This window comes from Crotalus tigris, unplaced genomic scaffold (assembly GCF_016545835.1).
Source record: "Crotalus tigris isolate CLP2741 ecotype Arizona unplaced genomic scaffold, ASM1654583v1 scf7180000017536.10889498, whole genome shotgun sequence".
Classification (NCBI taxonomy): Eukaryota; Metazoa; Chordata; class Lepidosauria; order Squamata; family Viperidae; genus Crotalus; species Crotalus tigris.
Genome location: NW_024096460.1, coordinates 886359 through 907331, shown reverse-complemented (window position 1 = coordinate 907331; position 20973 = coordinate 886359). Strand labels below are relative to the sequence as shown.

The 20973-nt window shown below is 37.8% G+C and overlaps 1 long non-coding RNA gene across 5 annotated transcripts in view; it reads left to right on the top strand.

The window, feature by feature from the left end:
• LOC120308159 overlaps nt 1-20973 on the top strand; it is a 96768-nt gene that overhangs the window by 7456 nt on the left and 68339 nt on the right. For all 5 annotated transcript variants that reach the window (XR_005556949.1, XR_005556859.1, XR_005556996.1 and 2 more), the window contains exon 2: nt 11056-11199. This is a non-coding gene — a long non-coding RNA (uncharacterized LOC120308159). The remainder of the gene's footprint in view (nt 1-11055; nt 11200-20973) is intronic.

The window sequence follows — 20973 nt, the reverse complement described above, 5'->3', positions numbered from 1 at the left end:
TGTTGCAATTAGAATTGTGAACATTGACATTACTTTCAAATCAAAATGAGCTAATTCTCTTTTAAACATTCCCTTTAGTAAATTGATCTAATTAAGCATTTGGAAACTTATTTAAAAGTTTCTAGTCCTTGTGGTTGAATGTCTTTCTCTGGGCATTTCATTCTCTCTTTGGAGTAAGTATTATAGACTTGGCATAAGGGGAGTTAGAAAGTTGCTTTGTCTTATCTTTAATGGATTATGGATTATGGACTGACTCAATGTCTTTTTACTAATGATTACGAACCAGAGGGGCTCACCCATTCCCCTGCTCAGAGATTTGAGTTTTTATAGCAATGTTTTTCAACCTTGGCAATTTTAAGATGTGTGAACTTCAACTCCCAGAATTCCCTAGCCAGCCATGTTGGCTGGGGAATTCTGCAAATTAAGTTCACACCGAAACACTGATATATATATGCAAGGTTTAAAGTATGTATTGCTAGCTATTTAAAGAAAACAGTCAAGTTTCATTCCCAGTGAGTGTATTCATGCACCAATCTAGGAAATAGCCATAACATTCTGAAGCAGTCTCCTATCCAAATAATAATCAGAACCATTTCTGCTCAGCTTCTGAAATCTTCCAAGTTTAGCTGGGTGGTGCACCTGGAAAGACATCCTTGGAATCTTAACAAAGCTTTATTACATTTTTTTTCTCTGTCTGTCTCTCTCTCTCTGTCTCTCTCTCTCTTTCCCCCCTTACTGTGTTGGTAGGTTCTGTTGCACAACAATATTACCATGTTACTATATAGTTGTAATATTTGTTGCAGTCATGGACCCCAAATACTTAGAATCCCCTCTTTATCTGTGTCCAGCTCTGATGGTCCATGATACTGTATAATGACTCTTCTGAACCAAGCAGGGTTCTTTCCATTGCAGAATTGAAGCCTCCTCCCTTCCTACTGTTTATTCCATAAAGATACCAGAAAAGGTTCTGCAGATTCCATAAAGATCCCACAAAAGTTCTTCTACCTCTGAGGTATCACCTGTAGCTTTTTCTAGTCATAGGAATATCAAGCAATCATGAGTCCTTTGGCTCAGGACTGACAGTTCCTGTGGGTTTCTATGCAGGGATATTTCTTATCCTGGCTCATTTAGCAGTAGCTATACAATCTGATTATATCCATGGCAAACTTGTCCTAAATCCATTCTGGTGCTCTGTTCCCAAATTGATTAGGAAGAAGAGCCATTTTAATGGGATCTTCCAAAGAGATACCAGCCTAGAAGAATTTTGCCTTCCTTCCTTCCTTCCTTCCTTCCTTCCTTCCTTCCTTCCTTCCTTCCTTCCTTCCTTCCTTCCTTCCCTCCTTCCCTCCCTCCCTCGTGGAGCAGGAGGGATTTGACTGTACAAGCCACCAAATGGGGAATGTCAGTTTGTTGGCTGAGGAATTCTGGGAGTTGAAGTCCACAAGTCATAAAAGGGCCAAGATTGAAGACCCCTGCCCTAAACTGAGCAAAAACAGGCATATTTGCATATTTTGTGAACTAGGCCATCAAAGTAAGCTAATCGTTTGTCATGGCATGTGTGAATGCAGTGTGTCTTTCAACTCAGTTTAAGCTATGCCAATTTGACCCATCAATTCAGTGAATTGGTCTTTCATAGATTGTTCTCAACCTTTGCACTGATTTGGGGGAGCTTCCAGCCTTCCAGAAAACTGCTGCTCCCCCACCTGTCTCCAGTGTGCATGAACAACGGGCCCATGGAATTGACAGGTTAGATACAGAATGTGCATGTGAAAGTTGATTCATATTTTAAATGATGGGACAGATTAATATTTTTCCCTTGTGGCTGAAAATTAATCTGTTGTAACATTATCCTCAAAGATGTTTCAGTGTTGTGGGATCTCTAGAGGCTCTCTTGACCCATTCTGTCAATGGACAAAAAGTCAGAGAGAGACACGATAGGGATGCAAAATTAGGGAGAAGTGGGTGGGAGGCTTAAAGGAAACCTTTCTCAGAGTTTTCAAGTGGCCCTGCTCAGCTTCCCAGTACCTGGCATTTTTATGCCTTCTTCCTCTCCATTTCCAACCATCTCCCACGCAAATTTTTGGGAGGAGACAGACTGAGGGAAGGAAGGAATTCCCGACATATGCAGATGATATAAATTAACCCTGCTTCTGAAGCAGACATTCAATATTAGCCAAGGAAAGAGCCATTTGAGAAACTAATTAATAGCTGGCTTTTAAACCGCGCCTCGTTCAAAGGCTTCAAGCGCTGAAGCGCTCGCCTTCACAGCAACTCAAGACCGCCAGTCCGAGGCACTGAAGGGCATCGCCGGCCTCCCTTCCTCCCTCTGCCCAGGACGCGGGAGTTTCTGCGGCAGGGAGGCTTGCGAAGCAGCCCTTCCAGACCTCGGAAATGAGAAACTTCGACTAGGGGCCAGATAAACGCGGGAGCTCAGCCCGTTTCCCAGAGGTTAAAACCGCTGAACTTTTCAAGAAAGGATTTCCAAGGGGGAAAAGACAAAAGACATGAGGGTTGAGTTGAAGGTTGCTTGAGGAACCAGTCGATAGCAAACCCAAAGCGTCCCTCTGAGTTCCCCGGTCCATCCTGACCTCCCCCTTCGGTTTTTAATAGAGGGATTTACTGTATTTCTAAAGAAAAACGGGTGAGAAAGGAAAAGAGTTGGGATCGGGACGGGAAAAGCTGGGTGTCTTCCAGTCTGTCCATTTCTCGGACCGTAAATTTAAGCCCAACTCGAGAAACGCATTCTCACTAGTAATCGTTATATTTATATGGCTCCCTAACCCCGAGGTCATTCAAGCAGGAGCGAAAGGAGAGGAAAATCCGAATCCCGGGTAGGGGGTGGAGATGGAGAACCACTTCAGAAAGAATGGACTGGTGGCAGGATACAGATGGCACTTCGCGCTGCTTTGTAACTAGACTGTATTGTCTGGGAAAGTCCCCCGACCTACTTTTGTCAGGTGGGAAGGTGAACCATTGCTGGCGTGTGTGGGCTGTTGTGGCCAAACTGGCAGTTTGGGAGGAATCACTCAAAGAGGCTGAAGACAACCCCAATTTTTCTGGAAGTGTGGAAAGAAATTCCTTTTTTATTCGTCCCAGGTTACACAACAAACAAACAAAACACAAACGCACAGAAACCATGCGTACACGGAAACTTTTTACCCCACACGACCAAGTCAAGCTAACTTGAAGAAAGTTAAATCTGGGGAACAACATTTCGAAAAAAGAAGGTTTAGGATTCGGCACAGCCTAATTTGTCCTGATTTTTGGAAGAGATCCGAATCCTGAAACGGTGTTCATTTCAGAATAATTTCCCAGAGAAAATTGCCCCAATCCTATTGTAACATTTCCAGTTAATACAGCCTTACAACGTTTCCTTTTCCGTTCCCCAAATTCAAGCGCAAGCCTTTTTATACCTAGAGCCTTTGAGGGTCGCCACCCTCCTGGAGAAAAAAACTGCTGGCGGAATTGCCAGCGTGTGTGAGAACAGCCACACTTCTGGTTCTTCTGAACGGAGGGGACAGTAAGAGCAGCTGCTTCCTGGATTGTCGATCTTAACGCTCGTCCGTTGGTGTGAAGATTGAATCCCATCCGGTGCCCGACGCGTCCAGCTTCTGTCCAGAAACCAAGGCGCCGCTCCATTCTCAACATTTAGATAAGAGCCTAATCTAGCGGAACCCCAATTTGGACTTCATTTTAGTTTGATGAATTCACAACCCCACGTGGACTGGACTTCTTGGAGGAGGAGTCCAAACCGTCTGGAGCTCACACCAGATTGTCTAGCCTAAGGTATGGAAAGCGGAGAAGCTGGGGGGGGGGGAGTGGATGGGAAGGTGGGGGTAGGAACAGTAGAATCCTTTCGGAACCTACGGAGGGAGAAATGTTCCTAAATTCAGCTAAGATGAGGAGGCGAAGTCTGGAGCCGCCAAGATAAGATTGCTCGTTTGTTCTCCGCAGGCTCACTCGGTCTTCCGGGGGAACGGTTTAGCAAAAGGAGACCGCCAGCAACATTGACTGGCTGGCGCTTGGGATTAGGGAAAGCAACCAGAAAGTCTTCCTTGCTTATTATTTTCCGTAGGGGAGGGGGTAGAGTGGGGACGACGATCACCCTTTAAGTTGGGCAGCGATGTCTTGAGGCCGTTCTGGGGTTAGTTTCCGGTGTTTGTTCCGCCTTCCCAAAATGTCTGAAATAATCCGCCGTTGATTCAATCCCCGAGGTCGTGAACAAGAGAAATCGAGAGAGTGGGTCGGTGGGGAAGAGCCCTGGAGCCGTTCAGAAGTTCAGAAGCTGAACAAGAGATGGGAAGTGGCCTGCTGGATTGTTCTTGGGACATCCAGGCCTCTCAGCGAGTTGCGTCAATGTCCGAAGTCTGAAACAGGCTGTTAACTGCAGAATTCACTTTTCAGGCATTGTGCTTCAAGTGGAGGTGCCGGTTGCCAATCCTCACATTTGCTGGAAAAGGGCACATTTTTTTTTTTTTAAGGAGTGAGGGAAGTGTTTAGGTGTTCAAGTTGACAGGGACCTAAATTCACTTCCTTCCTTTGGCACAGAGATACCAATTATAATCAGATCTATCATCAAGAGTTAGGAGAAAAGTAGGCCTTGGGAACAATATTCTACATGTCTTCTGTGGAGGTATCTCAAAGCTAACATTTCAAAAGTAAAAGTAAAATTTTATTTTAAAAAAACTTACTTTTTTTTAAAAAAAAGTAAGACTCTCTCTGTACTTCTCTGTCATTTGTGTTTGTAGATCCACTGATGCCAAAGTACACAATGAGGTTGGCTGTTTTTTTGTTTTTTTTTTTAAGATGGTATAAGCCCATACTGTCATTTGTTTTCAGCTATAGAGGAGCATTTGTTGGAAATGGAATAAACAGATGAGGAAAGGAGCTGCTGGGCCAACCAAAAATGCTGGGTTGAGAGTTGCTGAAATGAAGGACTGAAGGATGCAATACTTGGCCTTAACTCCTCACAGACAGCACTCAAGTCATTATAATTAGAACTAGGATACTAATAAAATAATTGGGTTGAAAGCTATCCCACTCTTTAACTTAATATTCTATCTATCTATCTATCTATCTATCTATCTGTCTGTCTGTCTGTCTGTCTGTCTGTCTGTCTGTCTGTCTGTCTGTCTGTCTGTCTATCATCTTCATAAGAGGCCTACTTTGTTAAGAGTTAATAAAATCATTTTATAATTAAGGTTATAACACTGGCATCATATAAAGTACTAGGAATAGAGCTGAGGGAGCAAAAATGTCAAGAAGAAATTTAACAAAGTGCTGTTTGGATCATTTAAGACTAATCAGATAGCAGTAGAATAATGTTGTATGTTGAGTGGGTAGCTATATAAATCAAATAAGTAACCAAGCAAGTTCTTCATTGTTTTTGCTGCAATGAATTAATGAATTCATTAAAGCAGCATTACTAAAGCTTCCTTACTGCATGTATGCAACAATTTAATTTTCTTGGCAGCAGTGCAGAAATTTGCTATTTCCTTCTTCTGAAATTCTTTTTTTTAACTTCCTGTTTAGCTTTTAGTCCTGCTATTTCTACCATAAGTAGTGTCCTATCAGCCAAAGTCTTCTAAGCAAATGCAAAGATTTAACTGAGCAAGTTTTCAAGGTAGTTTTTAGAAAGAAAGAAAAAAACCCTGGACAACATTTTGATTCCAAAGACAAGATAATTGAATAATAACTATTCAAATAAGATGGACAAAAAGACATGGGGGAAGAGGGAGGTCAGAGAGAGAAAGGAAATGAAATGTGGAAGAAAAGTGTTTAATATTTAGTATTTTCCCATTTGGAGAAGAGACAACCTTGTGAGTCATTATATGGCAACAGCAGTAGGTACACACAAACCACTCAGTCAGAGACATAACTAACTTTCCCCATAAATTACATTCTCCCTATTTTTCCCTTTCTGCTCCTCTGGGAGATCTGAGCCACTCCTCAAAGACTCAGCTTCTCACTGTTTTTCTTTGCAAAATGAAATCACATGAAGAAGAAAGTCAGGAAGCGGGAAGCACATTCAGATTTGCAAGATTCAACCTTGAGCAGTGGCGGCACAGTGGTTAGAATGCAGTAATCCTGGGCTATATGGCATTTAGTTTCTTAGTCTGGTCTACCTTGTTGGGCTGACACCCAGAAACATGCTAGGCAGCACTTCATTGCTGTTCTTGAGATATTAAAACAGACTAGGTGGCCAACTATGAGGTAGGTTAATTTTTTGTACTCCATAAAGTGGAGAATGAACTGGATGATCTCCTTGCTTCATGGTTCTGTTAATTTAGAAATCTACTTATTCAAATGTTGCACAAAAAGGACTTGCATGTAAAAGTGAACTTGTTTTTTGTGGATTATGGGAGTGCCTCTCATTAGGACTTGTTGAATATTTATTTATATTTATATTTATTGCTGGCTAGAAAAAAAACTTATGATTTTTTTTTACCTGAAACAGAAAAAATGAAGTTATGATTTATGTTTTGATGATTATACAAGCTAGTTTATAGAAAGAAAAGATCTATGTTGTAACCATAGAGTAAGAGATAAATTTATAACTGTACTTAAAACTGCTGTAAAGAAGATTGGAAGCCACATCTTTGTATTTTCATTCTTTTTTTCCCTTTTTTTTTACTTTCCCCTCTTTTTTGCTCTTTTATCTTTCTCTTTTCTCTTTTTCTTTTTTTGTATTAGTTTTTAATCTCTTTTTAAAAAGTATATATATCTACATACTACATATATGTATATGTATATATGTATACTGTATAGACTGATTGGATGAACTCAGCTTCACGTTCATCAATATCTAACATGCTTGTCCGTATGATACGATACAATCCTCTATAACAGAGGTCCCCAACCTTTTGGGCACCAGGGACCAGTTACATGGGAGAGGTTTTTCCACAGATCAAAGGGTGCAGGGTGCATGGTTTTGTGTGCTGCCTGCATCCCATGAATGGGGCTTTGCTTATTTGTACTGACCAGTTGCTGGCATGCCACGGGCCCCTGCTCTACAGTCCACCATGGAATTCCTTTGGGAAGAATTGTTCCTTTCTCAATAGCCAATGGCTGGTTTACAAAAATTTGCCTTTTGGCGGTGATTTTGGCTATTAAGTGTCTGATAACATTATACTCTTCCTGGTTGAAATGTTGATCAGCTCTTGCCTTGTGGTTTCATACTTCATGTTTATGCTACTGTAAGCTGTCTTGAGGGGACGAGATATAAATAATTATATCCAAAGGTAGCTTTAAAAAGAGTTGGTTCAAAGCTTTGAAATACAGGCCACTCAGATGATATCTTCAGTATACAATAAATGTCTGAATGCCACCTCCCTTGCAAATGCACAGTGACACATTAGAGGGGACTAGAATTTGTCCCCTTTGAACAAGCAATATTTTTCTTTTTGTACCGTAATTGTATGAAGAGCATTCAAGCAGGGGACACATCTGCTTCTATAAAGATGTGTCCCCTGTTTGAATGCTATAAAGAACATTTCATACAGGTAGTGAATTAGTGTTCCATCAAGAATCACAGACTAAAAGTCATATATATGTGTGTGGAATGTGTGTATATGTATGTATGTGTATATAACAGTATATAACTGTTTTTATTGTTTTAAATATTGTTTTAACAATAAATAACTGGAGTATACTCTTCCCGGAGATCGAAGATTGCATCATTGAATATCTTTGGTTATTCGGGTTTTCTCCCGCGTCAAATTGGAAGTGTCTTGGCGACATTTCGATGAAGTCTCATTTGTCATCTTCAGGCTGGGGTTTTCGGTTTTCAAAGCCGATATATATATATTAGTTTGAGGTGATACAAGGCAAAAGACTTCTCTCTCCCATATTTGGGCAACAGGGTGTAGCATATAGCACTCTAGATAATTCTCCTCCCCTGTTTCTTCCCTCTCTAACACAGTTAACAAAAGTGAGAAAGAGCCTGTGGCCTAGAGGTTAACACATCTGCCTAACATGCAGACTGCCCAGGTTCGAATCTCAGAAGGGTATGTCTAGTTGAAAAGAACTAAAAAGTTCGATATATATATGTTTTCTGAGGTTTTCGCGGGTGTTTGTATGTAGGTCTTCTAGGAGCACAAAGCCGAAAACCCCAGCCTGAAGATGACAAATGAGAAATTTGTCACACTAAGGAGGGATATAGCTTTTTAAACATCCCTATTCAATGCTTCTTTTTTAAAAGGCATTTATATACATGGAAGAAATGTATTAGGTATTATTTTGCTGATTTAACAAAAAAGCTGATTTAACAAAAATGGGAGATCAAATTTGAATAAGACACTATTTATTTAAAGAATACTTCAAGACTGTTTGTTGCTTGGTTCTTTATCCATTGCTATTTCCCACATTTTTAAATATCATGGATTCAAATAAAAATGTATTTTAGTTTTCAGTGTTTTGTTTTCTGGCAGCTAAAAATAAAAATGGCAGAAACAAATTGAGATGTTTCTTCCTCTCTCTATATATGTATGTATGTATGTATTTATGTATGTATGTATGTAATTATAATGCTGAAGACATAATAGTAGTAACTGTGAACTGTGAAGCTGGAAGATGGCATGATTGATTGCATGTGTGCTGGGAGTTCCAGCAATGGAAGTCTGGATTGCATAACTGCATGGTGAATTTTTTTCTTAATTAGCCTGGACTGATCATGTTTGGAACAAAAAGGTGATACCAATGGGCTTGTTAGGTGGTGACTGTCCCCTTAAAAAGCTCACATTGCTGCTCCTGGCTTTTGCTTAGCTTGAATTCCCATCATCTTGAATTATAATTGGTTACTAATTATTAATCTGAGGGGGAAATGTTAAATAAAAATAGGGAGGGTTTTTTTCTCTTCTAAGAGTTCTAAACTGAATTGCATGGTGTATTTTTGACTGGTCCCGGTAATTCTGGTATGGGGGAGAGAGACATTAATTCAAGTGTTAAAACGTTTGAGCTTTGTAGTCTTGTGGGAAGTGGGAATCTTCCTTTGTGTTCAGCTGTGCCAGTTCTGGTTTAAACATTCACGACTTGTATATTTTCTTCCTCCTGATTGTTAAAAATTAAAATTCTGATCATATGCAATTTCATATTTTAAACATGAAATATAATGACTACAGGAATAAAATAGTTGTTTCTGTTCTCATTATAAACATTGATGAGGGTATAAGCTCCATCTTGGTTTAGAAAAGAGATCATATATTTACAGGTAATGTAAAAATGAACACAATCAGAAAAGTGGAAGTATGGTGATGTACACAGCTGCCCTTTCACCTATAGCTAACTGATCACACAAGGGGCAATAAAGACATGAATTTTGGTGTCTAAATCTAGCTACAGCTGCACTATTGAAAAAGAGAAGAAGCAGTATTAGCTTTACCAGCTGTCAATGGAATAATCTATGCCAAAGACTTCATGAGCATGACTTCTTATTGCCTCAATAGAAGCCTTTGTGACACATGTTGCTAATGCATATATGTATAGTTATTTTTTTCTAAAACAATTGTTCCTTTTTTATAGTTCTTTTGGAAAGAAAGGAGATAGAAATAAAGAGAAATAAAACTTAGGAGACTTAGAATAAACTAAAATGAAAGATAATGATAATGATTCAGAGGTAATTTTTTGTGCAAGGTAATATTTTGCGTAAAAATAAGAAAAATATTTCAGAATCATAGTACTTCATTGGGGATCATCTCAATGAAAAATGCTCACTTTCAGATCCTTTTCCTTTCTTAAAAGTTTGCTCTGACATATTCAGTTACAATGGAACTATCTCTAATGCATTCTGTACTTCTGGGTCTTCAGTTACTATGATAATTTTATTATTTCATACAATCAGGCAGAAGGCATTCTTTGGCTCAAGGATCTGAGTACCCACAAATACAAAAAGAATTTGGTTGCATATATTCGGAGGGGGGGGAATATAGAGTTGTAGGAATTATTTGTACAGATCAAACATTTTCTCTGAAACTTGTGAACATATTTAGGTCTATGAAATGATCATCACCATAATTTTTGAGATTCTGTTCAATATAATTCAAAAGTGTATTGATATTTCAGCTTCAGTGCAATTCTTCAATAACTGAATGGAATTCAAGTAGAAGACTAGATCACTGTGCCTGACTAGTAATTATTGAGAAAGAGGAATATTCAAATAATTCAGATAGCATAGGATAGATCTTGTGGTTTGCGTACATTCCTTTGCGGTTACAAACACAGTCTAATCCCAGCAAAGAACAGATTTGTGGCTGGATGAGAATAAAATGGGACAGGAATCGGTTATGGGTCAAGGAACATTAATTGATTTGTGGGAATGGCTTGGAATACACCAAACTGTTGGATGCATTTTTGGACCAAATTACATGTGATTTACCTGGTATGAATAAACATGCCTAGATGTACTGGAAGCAGCAAGCTTGATTTACTGGTATAAGGATAGAAAGACGTTAACAATTTGGTTTCTTTTTATTTTTTGTTGTTTCGTGTCTTTTAATTTTTCTTGCTTGGGTATTTTTTTACCACTTTTCTGCTCATTACATACAGTTACCCTTAAATTGAATAGCGCAGTGGATATATATTCATGTCTCAAATTCATGAGTCTAGATGGCTAACAACAGTTAGCAAACAGGTCATAAAATTGGACATGACTCAGTTAACCCCCTGCTTAACCATGGAAATTCTGGTCTCAATGATGGTCATAAGCCAAAATATATGTGTCTATCTCCAAGCTTTTTCTAAATACTAAAGAGCCTCCATGCAAAATTTCTTTCCCACCTCAATTAGAAGTTTGGGTATAGATCTGACCATTATTACAGAATTCCATGTTTTACGCTGTCTACTTTTGCACTAAAAAAAAGCCAAACCCAATTTAAGCCCTTAATCTTTCCTCAGTGCTAAAATATTGGATTATTTATTTATTTTGGTGAGAGTCCAAAGAACTTTTCATAGAGTTTAATTGACATAATAAACCTAAGTTTACATCTAATCCAAAAGTCTTTCTAAAATTAAAAGATGTCTATAAAGGGTTCATTTTCCATTTTCTATCCTCATTTTCAGAGACTGTGAGCCTTCGGCCAATAGCTGTAACCTGATTTACCAAACTAACTCATCTGGATTGAGGAGGTGAAAGCAAAGCCCCTCTTCATCCTTTGAAGAGGTTTCATCTTCTCTGAGATCTCCAGAACTTCACTGAGGGAAAAGGTAACACATGAATGAGAGTGCCATGATCGTAGCTGAAGATTGTTTTCCTAGAAAGAGGTGGCTGTTAAAATCCCCATGTCCCTTTCTGATTATCTACTTTATCTATTGAGATTATCTGAAATATATAGGTTGGTTTGAGCATTGCTTTCAGTGGGGCTTGAGTTGTGATTTCCCTAAGCATAGAACCCAGAGAGAATGAGTAGGAAAATATTGAATAGTCCAACTATGAAACCATTAATAGATTCTATTTTAAACCATATCTTTCGGTTTGTACGTCAAAGCTGTCTTGCGCAAATATTTCTGTAAATCCTAAAAGGGCATTGTCAATTAAAGTGTAATTGTACAGGTGACCAAAGATAAATGCAAAACGTCCCATTTCGACATTTGTTTTTCTGATCTTAAATGTGATCTAGTCTATTAAGTTGGCCAATTGCCATATGAATAAATGAATAGTATAGTTGGAGTCATCACCACATGTGGCAGATCATTACCAGTTTTTGTACCTGTTCTAGGATCGTAGTCATCAGTGGGAACCCTTAAACAGGATGTGAATGAAAACCTTCACCCAGTGTAAGAAGATAATTATAGGCAGGTGTATAAATTAACAATATATGGTAAGGAAGTTTGATTATATCATTTCTGGACCTGCTTTTATTGGAAGCAACTGTTAAAATACATAAGGGAGAGGGGCACACTGACCATGAAATTGATAATTCAGAATTATGATTCTCTAGTTTTCTTCAACTTTGTGCACTTCAGATGTATAATTTAGAACTGATATCATTCCAGTCAGGGTACATTGCTTTGAGATTGGCCAGTATAAAATGGTAGAGGGAGAAAAAGCCAACAATAATTCTGAAGATATTAAGTTTGATATTAAGATAAGTTAACTTATAGAGTTTTACAAGTGGGAAATTTTCAACCAATTAAAAAAGATTTCTTTATGATTGAGGAGAAAAATGTGGGGCTCTCGAGAAGAAGTATGTCTTAACATTGGATAAACGTTAGATCTGTTGTAGGTCATTCCACCAGTTCTCCACTACTGTACTTTCTGATGAGCATTCTTCATCCAAAAGAGGAAGAGGAACAAGTAGAGAATCATGTTCAAAGACCAGATTTCCACAGAAAGAAACATTGCAAACACCAACTTACACTGATGCTGTACCTTCAAGCTTGAGAAATTACTTGAAAATGTTGGCTCTGATATGAAGCACTTAGTTGAAGCCGAGGCTTTACAAGATCGGTTTATGCCCATACTATATAATGACCTAGTTTTCTTAAGAAGTCTAAAATGGTGGGAAAGGTTGGAAGAAAAAGAAGAGGAGGGAAACCAGTAACAACATAGTTGGTACAATGTTAGAAGATCTGAAGGTTTGAAGATAAACCATCCTCATAATAATAGTCAATTGATTATAAGGGTAGAGGGCTGTCTTCTCTTAGATCTTGCCTCCTTACTGGCTGAAAATTGTTGCTAATTTCTTCTTTAAGTAATAATATTTTCTTAACAGGACCTTGTTATTTAAGATTATTGGATGATTTAATTTGTTGAATATATTGCATTTTTTCTTGTATCGCTTCTCGTAGAAATTCAGTAGACAACATGTCATTCCGCTGAGTCATTATTTCAGAAATATTTCCTTACCTGAACAGTGAACAGAATGATCACAGGCTGGCAAAAAGGCATTAGGAGTGGGAGAGAATTCTGACTTACTTCTGGCTTCTCCATAGACTTTCCTTGTGTAAAACTGGCAGGAAGCATTGGAAAAAATGATCATGTGACCAAAGTTGAGTGTGGCAATGTTGAAGCAACCACAATTTTGCCAAATTTTAAACCCACCAAAGTAACGGGTCCCAGATTTTGAATGCATTCTTTAAGTTAGCCCATTTGAGGTATGTTGATTCAAAAATTGTTGCCCTATACTGTTTCACCCAAATGAAGTTTACAGCTAACCAAACAGGCAGGAGAGTTTTAGTAATATATGATAGCAATAACAATAGCACTTAGATTTATATACCACCCCATAGTGCTTTACTGCAGTCTCTTCATAGTTTATAATGTCAGCATCCAACAACCTGGATACTCATTCTATCAACTTGGAAGGATGGAAGGCTAAGTCAGCCTTTTGAGCTTGTCAGGATCGACTTGCAATACTGCATTCTAACCGCTGTACCACCAAGGCTCAATATACATTTGGGAAAGACTGTTAGACTCTTTTAAGAGTAGCTCTTCTATTTGTCCTTCTTCTATTTCTGGAAAAGTTGGGGGGCAAACAGAAAGAGAGGTGCATCTCACAATTGGACATTTATTTTATGAGCTAAAATGAAGCTCAAGGGGATTTTATGTCAGCTTCAAACTCCTTCTCTTGCTTTGAAGTCTTCTGTCCATTCTGAAACTTGGTAACATATGTACTACATACAAGTAACAGTGTGTACCTGAGAACTGAGCTTTAATTTATTTTTACAATATTGAGCCAACCTGCTTTTCAAAACAAGCTGTGTGTCTTTCAAAGAATAAAAATACACAGCCAGCAATGTATGCAGAGAAAGTCTATTTTCTCTCTCTTTTTACATCTAATTTGACATTCTGTATTCAAAAAGAAAAATCTCCCAAGAAATTTGCTATTAAACAGATTGTGAAAACAATAGAGAGCAGGGAAAGAAATATGCATTGAAGATATCAAAAGTTACTGTTCCTTTTTTTTTTCAGATATGCTTCTGATGGTTTCACTGTGTATTTGCTATTTCATGGGTAAACCAATCTTGAGATTGATAACATGTAATTTGCCAAAAGTCACCTACTGACCATCTGGCTGGGCACTTCATCAAACTGAGGATGGAGTTAACTTCCATCTACAGACCATCATTGTTATTCTTAGCCCAACTAATTATCTGTATGTGTAGAAGTGGTTTTAAGATAATTCTAAATATTCTGTTTTCTTTTTCTTGGCAAACTAATTTGATAGAAAACTTATCCAATTGGTTGAATCGTGTTCTGGCAGAACACAACTATAAACATCTATTGTCTCCAAAAATGTTTTGGCTATTGAATATATGAAATAGATTACTGATCTGGGGGGGGAGGGGACTTCTATTGATTCCCCAGTTCCTAATTCTTCAGTTTCTAGAAGGATGAATAGCTCCACAGGTTTCAAAGAGACAGGACAGCAGGTGAGTTCTGTGTTAATTCATTTATTTGTCACTGCAATCAATGGACTCTCAGTGATTTGCAGTAATTAAGAGCTCAAACAAACAATTATAATTAAAGCATTCAGTGTAAATAAACTCCATAAACCATAACAAATAGCATCAGTCAGTCATCAGCATCTCATCACTTTCCCAAAGTCCTTAAAAAATTGGTTTTTAATAATTTCTGGAATGCTAGTAATGAAGGGGCCAGCCTGATTTCTAAGGGGAGGCAATTCTCTAGTATAAGGTCCCATAGCTGATAAACAACACCAAGCTTGGGAAGTCACCAGCATTTGTTCCTTAGATAGTTTGGTTGAGTAGATCAGACATGTCAAACTTGTGATGTCACGTGATGTCACGCAAAGTATCGGAATGGTTTTGCCATTGCCAGCAATGGGGTGGGCGCGGCTTCCGGATGACGCATCCAGCCCGCGAGCTGGCAGTTTGACACTGGAGTAAATGAATTTTGTTTGGATAAAGTGGTTCTGCAAATACTTGAGTGCCAATCTATATAACTTTAATGGCAATAACCAGCACTTCGCATTTCACCTAGAAGCTAATAGGAAGCCAATGCAAGCTCTGAGCAATGACTGGGCATCGTATTCTGGACTAGCTAGAGCTGCCAGATGATCTTCAATGGCAACCCAAGTATGATGTATTGAAATATTTTAATCAGGTACTCATGAGGGCATGAATCACTATTGCAAGTTCCTCCTGCTGAACAGAGGACACGATCAATGCACTAACTGAGATTGGATCCTGATCCTGACCTCCATCTGCTTATATACCACGTCACAGTGCTTTACAGCCCTCTCTAAGTGGTTTACAGAGTAGCATATTGCCCCCAACAATCTGGGTCCTCATTTTACCACCGCGAAAGGATGGAAGGTTGAGTCAACCTTGAGCTAGTCAGAATCAAACTCATGGCAGTGAGCAGTGAGTTAGCCTGCAATACTCCATTCTAACCATCACGACAGGAAGGAAGGAAGGAAGGAAGGAAGGAAGGAAGGAAGGAAGGAAAGGAAGGAAGGAAGGAAGGAAGGAAGGAAGGAAGGAAGGAAGGAAGGAAGGAAGGAAGGACAGGTATTTCTCATGGCAGATACTAGTAATTCTGGGAACTTAGGGACAACTTTGACACCAATTACCTCAACAACTAGCAGGTAAAAATTGTTGCCAGTAACATCAAAAATAAGAATAAAATTATTCAAGTTTAATGAAAAACCACTGTTCCCATCCATTTAGTTTGTGGGAAAGTGATGATAAAGAAATGTATTGTGCATATGTGGCGAGAGAGCATGCAAATAAACATCCCATTCACATCTACTCAGCAGAAAGCCTGAATTCCTGAAAAAATTACAGTATTAAAAAACAAAACCATAGGTTACTGACTTGGAAAAACCACTGTTCCCTAATGTGAATGTTGTATTGCTGTGCTGTCTTGTTATTATGTCATTGTGTGACACAGTGCTATTTTCTTAGTGATTTTGCTGTTTCTTTATTGTTCAATGGCCAAATAACTGTCTAATTTCAACTATAGAATTACCACACTGAAAAGAAAGAAAGATTGGTAACACATGGAGCTAATGATAAATCAGTCATAACATTCCCCACCCATTATAGAATAGTAGACATAATCTTGGCATTTCTTTTTAATGACCAAAGATTTTTGCAGTTGTTTACTCATTTTCTTCTGAAGACATTTGGAAAGATAGTATTCCATTTTGCAGAGTATTCAAGTATTCAGGTCATAGTCAGTTCTTTCAAATTACATGGTTAGGATGAATTTGATCTCAAATTACTTTTGTCCAAATCCACTCTCATTTCTTCATAATAGACCATCATAATTTGTTTTATCTTCTGCATTTTTTTGTATACTACATGGATATGGTCATTCATCTCAAGTTTCCAATACAGTATTTAGATGTCATAAACTGGATAGTGACTTGTTTATTTTAGCCCGCTTTAGTACATTCTATTGAATATTTACAATACAATTAAGTCCTGATAGTTTTATAATGCAATTGCATTTCATAATTAACTGGTACTACAAATCCTATTAATCAATAAAACAAAGACACATATGACATGGAAAGAGATATAATTTGTGTTATAATCTATAATTCAGAAATAAACCAAAAATTCAGTGATATGTATTGCAGAAGGCATACCTATTAAAATAATTATCATTATTAATGTTGATCATTATTTTTAAATATGCCTAGGATAACCCCGTATGCTTTATTAAAGTCCTCATCTAGAAATTAGACTTCATTAAGAGTGTTTGAAAAAGAAAAAGAAAATATCTGTTCAATTAAAAAAAAAACCAAAAGGCAATTTCTGACCTACTTTAGATAAATTGCCTTATTTCTGATCAATATTATATGATTTGCATAAAATGTAGCGCAAAAAATAGAAGAAAGAGGAAAGATATAGCTTCCATATTTTTTTTCTCTTTAATTCATTCTCTATATGCTCATACGTACTTCTGTTCCACTTTCTCCACATACATAAACACACACATACACACACAAACAATTTCAGGATCACTGTGACTTATGGAAACAAACAGTAGGCATTAATCTGTACTCTTGCAATCCAAAAACGCTACAAATGATCACCAGACATTATGATGATGGAATGCTGCTCTACAGATAAACGGATTCAAAAATTATAGTAACACATGCTATTAGAAATTTTAAAAAAACCCTCCCAAGTGTAAGGATCATAAATCAGAAGGTGTTTTTTGTGGGATTGAACTTCTTGAGAGCATTGTAAACTTGCCCTGTTGTAATTCTGAAAGGTACAATGCCCACTCATGCAGCATCTGATAGAAATTTAAGTATTAAACATCAGTACCAACCCTTCTTTCATTTTAAATAGCTTCTGCACCTTGAGTAGATGTTGGCCACCAAAAAGAAACTGAAAGCCGAGGGGGGAAAAGCTGAATTGGAAGAGGAATTGGCACAAAATACAGCCTAGTAGGAGCAGTGGAAACTAGGGGGAATTGTCTGAGAAAATAATCCAAGGTGAGCCAATTTGGTATAGTGATTAAGATGCTGGCCTACAGACCAGGAAACTGTGAGTTCTGCCGATTTATATTAGTTGTGATAATTCTAGGTATTGTTCACATTTGTGTCTTCTTTAAATTTCTACCAACTGAAATCTCTCATTTTGCTGTTTTGAGCAGGACCTTTGATTCAGTCATTTTAGTAATGTTTGCAAAGTCTTTTTTGGATTTGATCTTAAGCAAGAGTTCAGTGATCAACCTGCTTTGGAGTCATTCACACGCTCATCCCTTGTGGGTATTTTTGAAAACTAATTAAATTGTTATTGATTGGGACTAGACAGGCTTGTGCAAAGAAGAGAGTCCGTTTACTTGCTCCACTCTTCTCCTGTTCTGATTTGGAAAAGTTCATACGAGATTACCTCTTTTTGCAGAAATGCACTATGTGGGAGTCAGTTCAAATTAGAGTGATAGGTGCAAAGCTTTACCATATAGTCCATATTTACTACATTTGCATACTTCAGAGTGGGACACCAGGTGTTGGTTAGGGCCCCAACTATCATCTTTCCTATTCCTTGCTATCTCTGAAGTTTTTATTTTGTTTTGAAAAAAACTGCCAGCAAAGAGAATGGCTGACATGTACCTTCATCAAGTGGGGAATGGACATTTCTGGGTGGTTCTAAGACCCCGATTTTAATTTTGGGCAGAAGAATTGTGAAGTCATAATGTTCATCTTACATTTGAAATATTAGAAATCCTTGAAGCTTGAATTTCAAAGCAGCCAATGTGTGTTGGAGATATCTATAGTTTTCATTAAGATAAAATGAGCAAGTACTGTATATATTAGGTCTTGGCTCAGTATGCCTCTACCACGCTGAGATCTTGGGATACTTCTCATTTCCTGCTGTGAGAGATGTCTGCCATGTGAGAAATAATGCCTTGCACATCCAGTCTGTTGTAAAATACAGAGAAGGCATGAGAAAAAATGAGAGTGGAAACCATATCTGGCCAACAGGCTAACATTTGGCCATCACAGATCCAAACCAGTTACAGATGGACTTCCATCTTCTGAAGGAAATTCAGTCTTCTGTGTATTCATATGTGTTTTATATTTGTGTGTGTGTGGGAATCCATGCTATGCAAAACAATAAGTGATTATGAAATGTGATAATCGATTTCAGTTGGTGATTCTACAAAGAGCTGCCAATCGCACCTTGCTTGGGTCTTTTAAAAAATTGGGAAGTTTTGCAGCTTCTCCTAGTGCTATATCCAGATTCACTTGAAATAAACTCATTGGGACCAGTGGAATTTGTTATTGACTGACTGTAATTGACTCTGAAATTTGAATTTGAATTGTTAACTCCTTTACATTAGCACCAGAAGGTGAAGGTGTGTATGTTTACTAAAATAAATACATGTTGCATAATTGGATATATGAATAAAAGGACAATGAAATCTAATTATTACAGTGACTCTGCTCTAAATATGAAGATGAAAAGCTGGCAGTGAAGCAAAACGCATTGCTTCCTGCAGTCATTAACTTATATACAATTGTTATAACTGAACTAGATTAGTGGCTTTCTGAACTAGGCAAACCTGCCATGAAATGGCCTACAAATGTTGCACACATAAAATTGAAAACTGAAAGTGAAGCTTAGAAACAACAAGTTAAGATTACTATCCAGAATAGTATCTAATTACAAGGATCACATATGTCTGGTGAAAGCCACACAGCACTGAGTAGTCAGGATGAATGAACAGCCATTCTGAAGAGCTCTGACTGATTAACTGCAGAGGATGGATGGTATGTAATATATGGAGAACATGGCTATCCATCTAACAAAGAGGATAAAAATAAATAGTGAACAGCTGCCTGTTTAGTTAAGCCCGGACCATCCTGCGCACTCGGAGAGCGTGGGATCTTGCTAGAAAACAAAGGATATGATTTTGGGGGCAGATACATGCAGAACACATTAATGGATCAGAGTGAACGGATTTAAATGGGAAGGATATAAAATCTCTCTTTAAAAAGATGAAGAAGAAATTGCAATATGTACATATTAGCCTGAATTAGAGGTAATTAGTTAATCAAAACACTAAGACTGCATTATGGGGTGCCTTTCACATGTCATTTTCAAACTACATGGAAGAATTTCCTAAGCCAGTGTGATAAAAAGAGAGTCCCACACACCCCCCCCCCGTTCCAAATGTCCATAGATGAGTATGACACAGTGATTGAAGTCAAGTGCATTGCCCCCATCATTTCCTATAAGCACCTGTTCATTTTCTAATTCCCTTTGAAAGGCAGAACTTCGTGGAAATCTCTATTATTATGTTGATTTCCAATGTCTCTTGAAATATGAAAAAGTATCCAAGAAGCCATTTAAGGATTCATTACATATTAAACACTAAAAAAAATATCTTCTTTGCTACTATAGTATAGCACCAAGCTATTGCTGTGGCCAATCATTCTTTCAAAATTAAAAACTCTTAGGAGTTTTACAACATAGTACCTAGTAGCCCAAGATTTCATTCTAATAACCATTTTGGAATGACATCCTTTGCACATTTCCAGCAAGATAATAATTATTCTAAACTCTTGTGCACAGTTCTCCCTGGAGTAATATGATTTAGAATAAATTGTTGCAAATATGAGATTGCTGAGGAATTTCAGTTATCCTGTTAGTAATGGGACTCACAGGCATGTAAGCTTGAGAATGTTGATTCAAGCCAAAATACTCCTGTGTTATTATTACAATAACAATTAAGGACACTTCAGGAACCAATATGCCAAAATACCACATGAAAGGATAGTTTAAAAGATGATCGCATTTGTTCTGGCTCGCAGTATACCAGTGGGAGGGGAAAACCTTTCCAAGTTGGATGTTTATATGAATATGGACAGATGAAGAACATTGCTGGCTCCTTGCCATACAGATGTTTATGAATGAATTGTTCAAAATGTGAGATTTGGCTTTAAGCAGTACATCTGTAAAATAAAATATTCTCAACTTGATTTTCGTTGAAAAGATATGATGAAATAATAGAACAAAAATTGTTTGTGTCTATTTTCCATTGTAGCTGTGCCACATTTTGTACAGTTTCAATTATTTGTAGGGTTGAAACCTTAGTCTTCTTTCTTAATTCTCTCCTGTCTCTACTACAGCTTTCTCCAACTTTTGATGTGTTTAAGATTATGAACTTTGCTTGCCAGAATTCTCAGCAATGGGTGTTGAAGTCCACACATCTGGAAGGCATCCCTATGGGACTGTGGCCAACAGTGGCTTCTACTGCTTTTAACCAACATTCCACTAGATTGCTTGACAGAGTTTGGAAATCCATGCATTGCTTCAAATCCAAATTAAACATTTAGTCTCTAGTGTTTACGTTCTGGAGACTTTGGATAACAATGAATGTTTAGAACTGAATGGGAAATAGATACCAATATCTGCATTTGTTGGCAGAAGCACTAGAGTCTACTTCAGCTTCAGTATGCAAAATTTCTTAGAGGTTAGATTTATTCTTATTCACTGTCATAATTTTAAAAACTGTCTCCCTTATTCTGAATAGAACTCAAGGCAAGG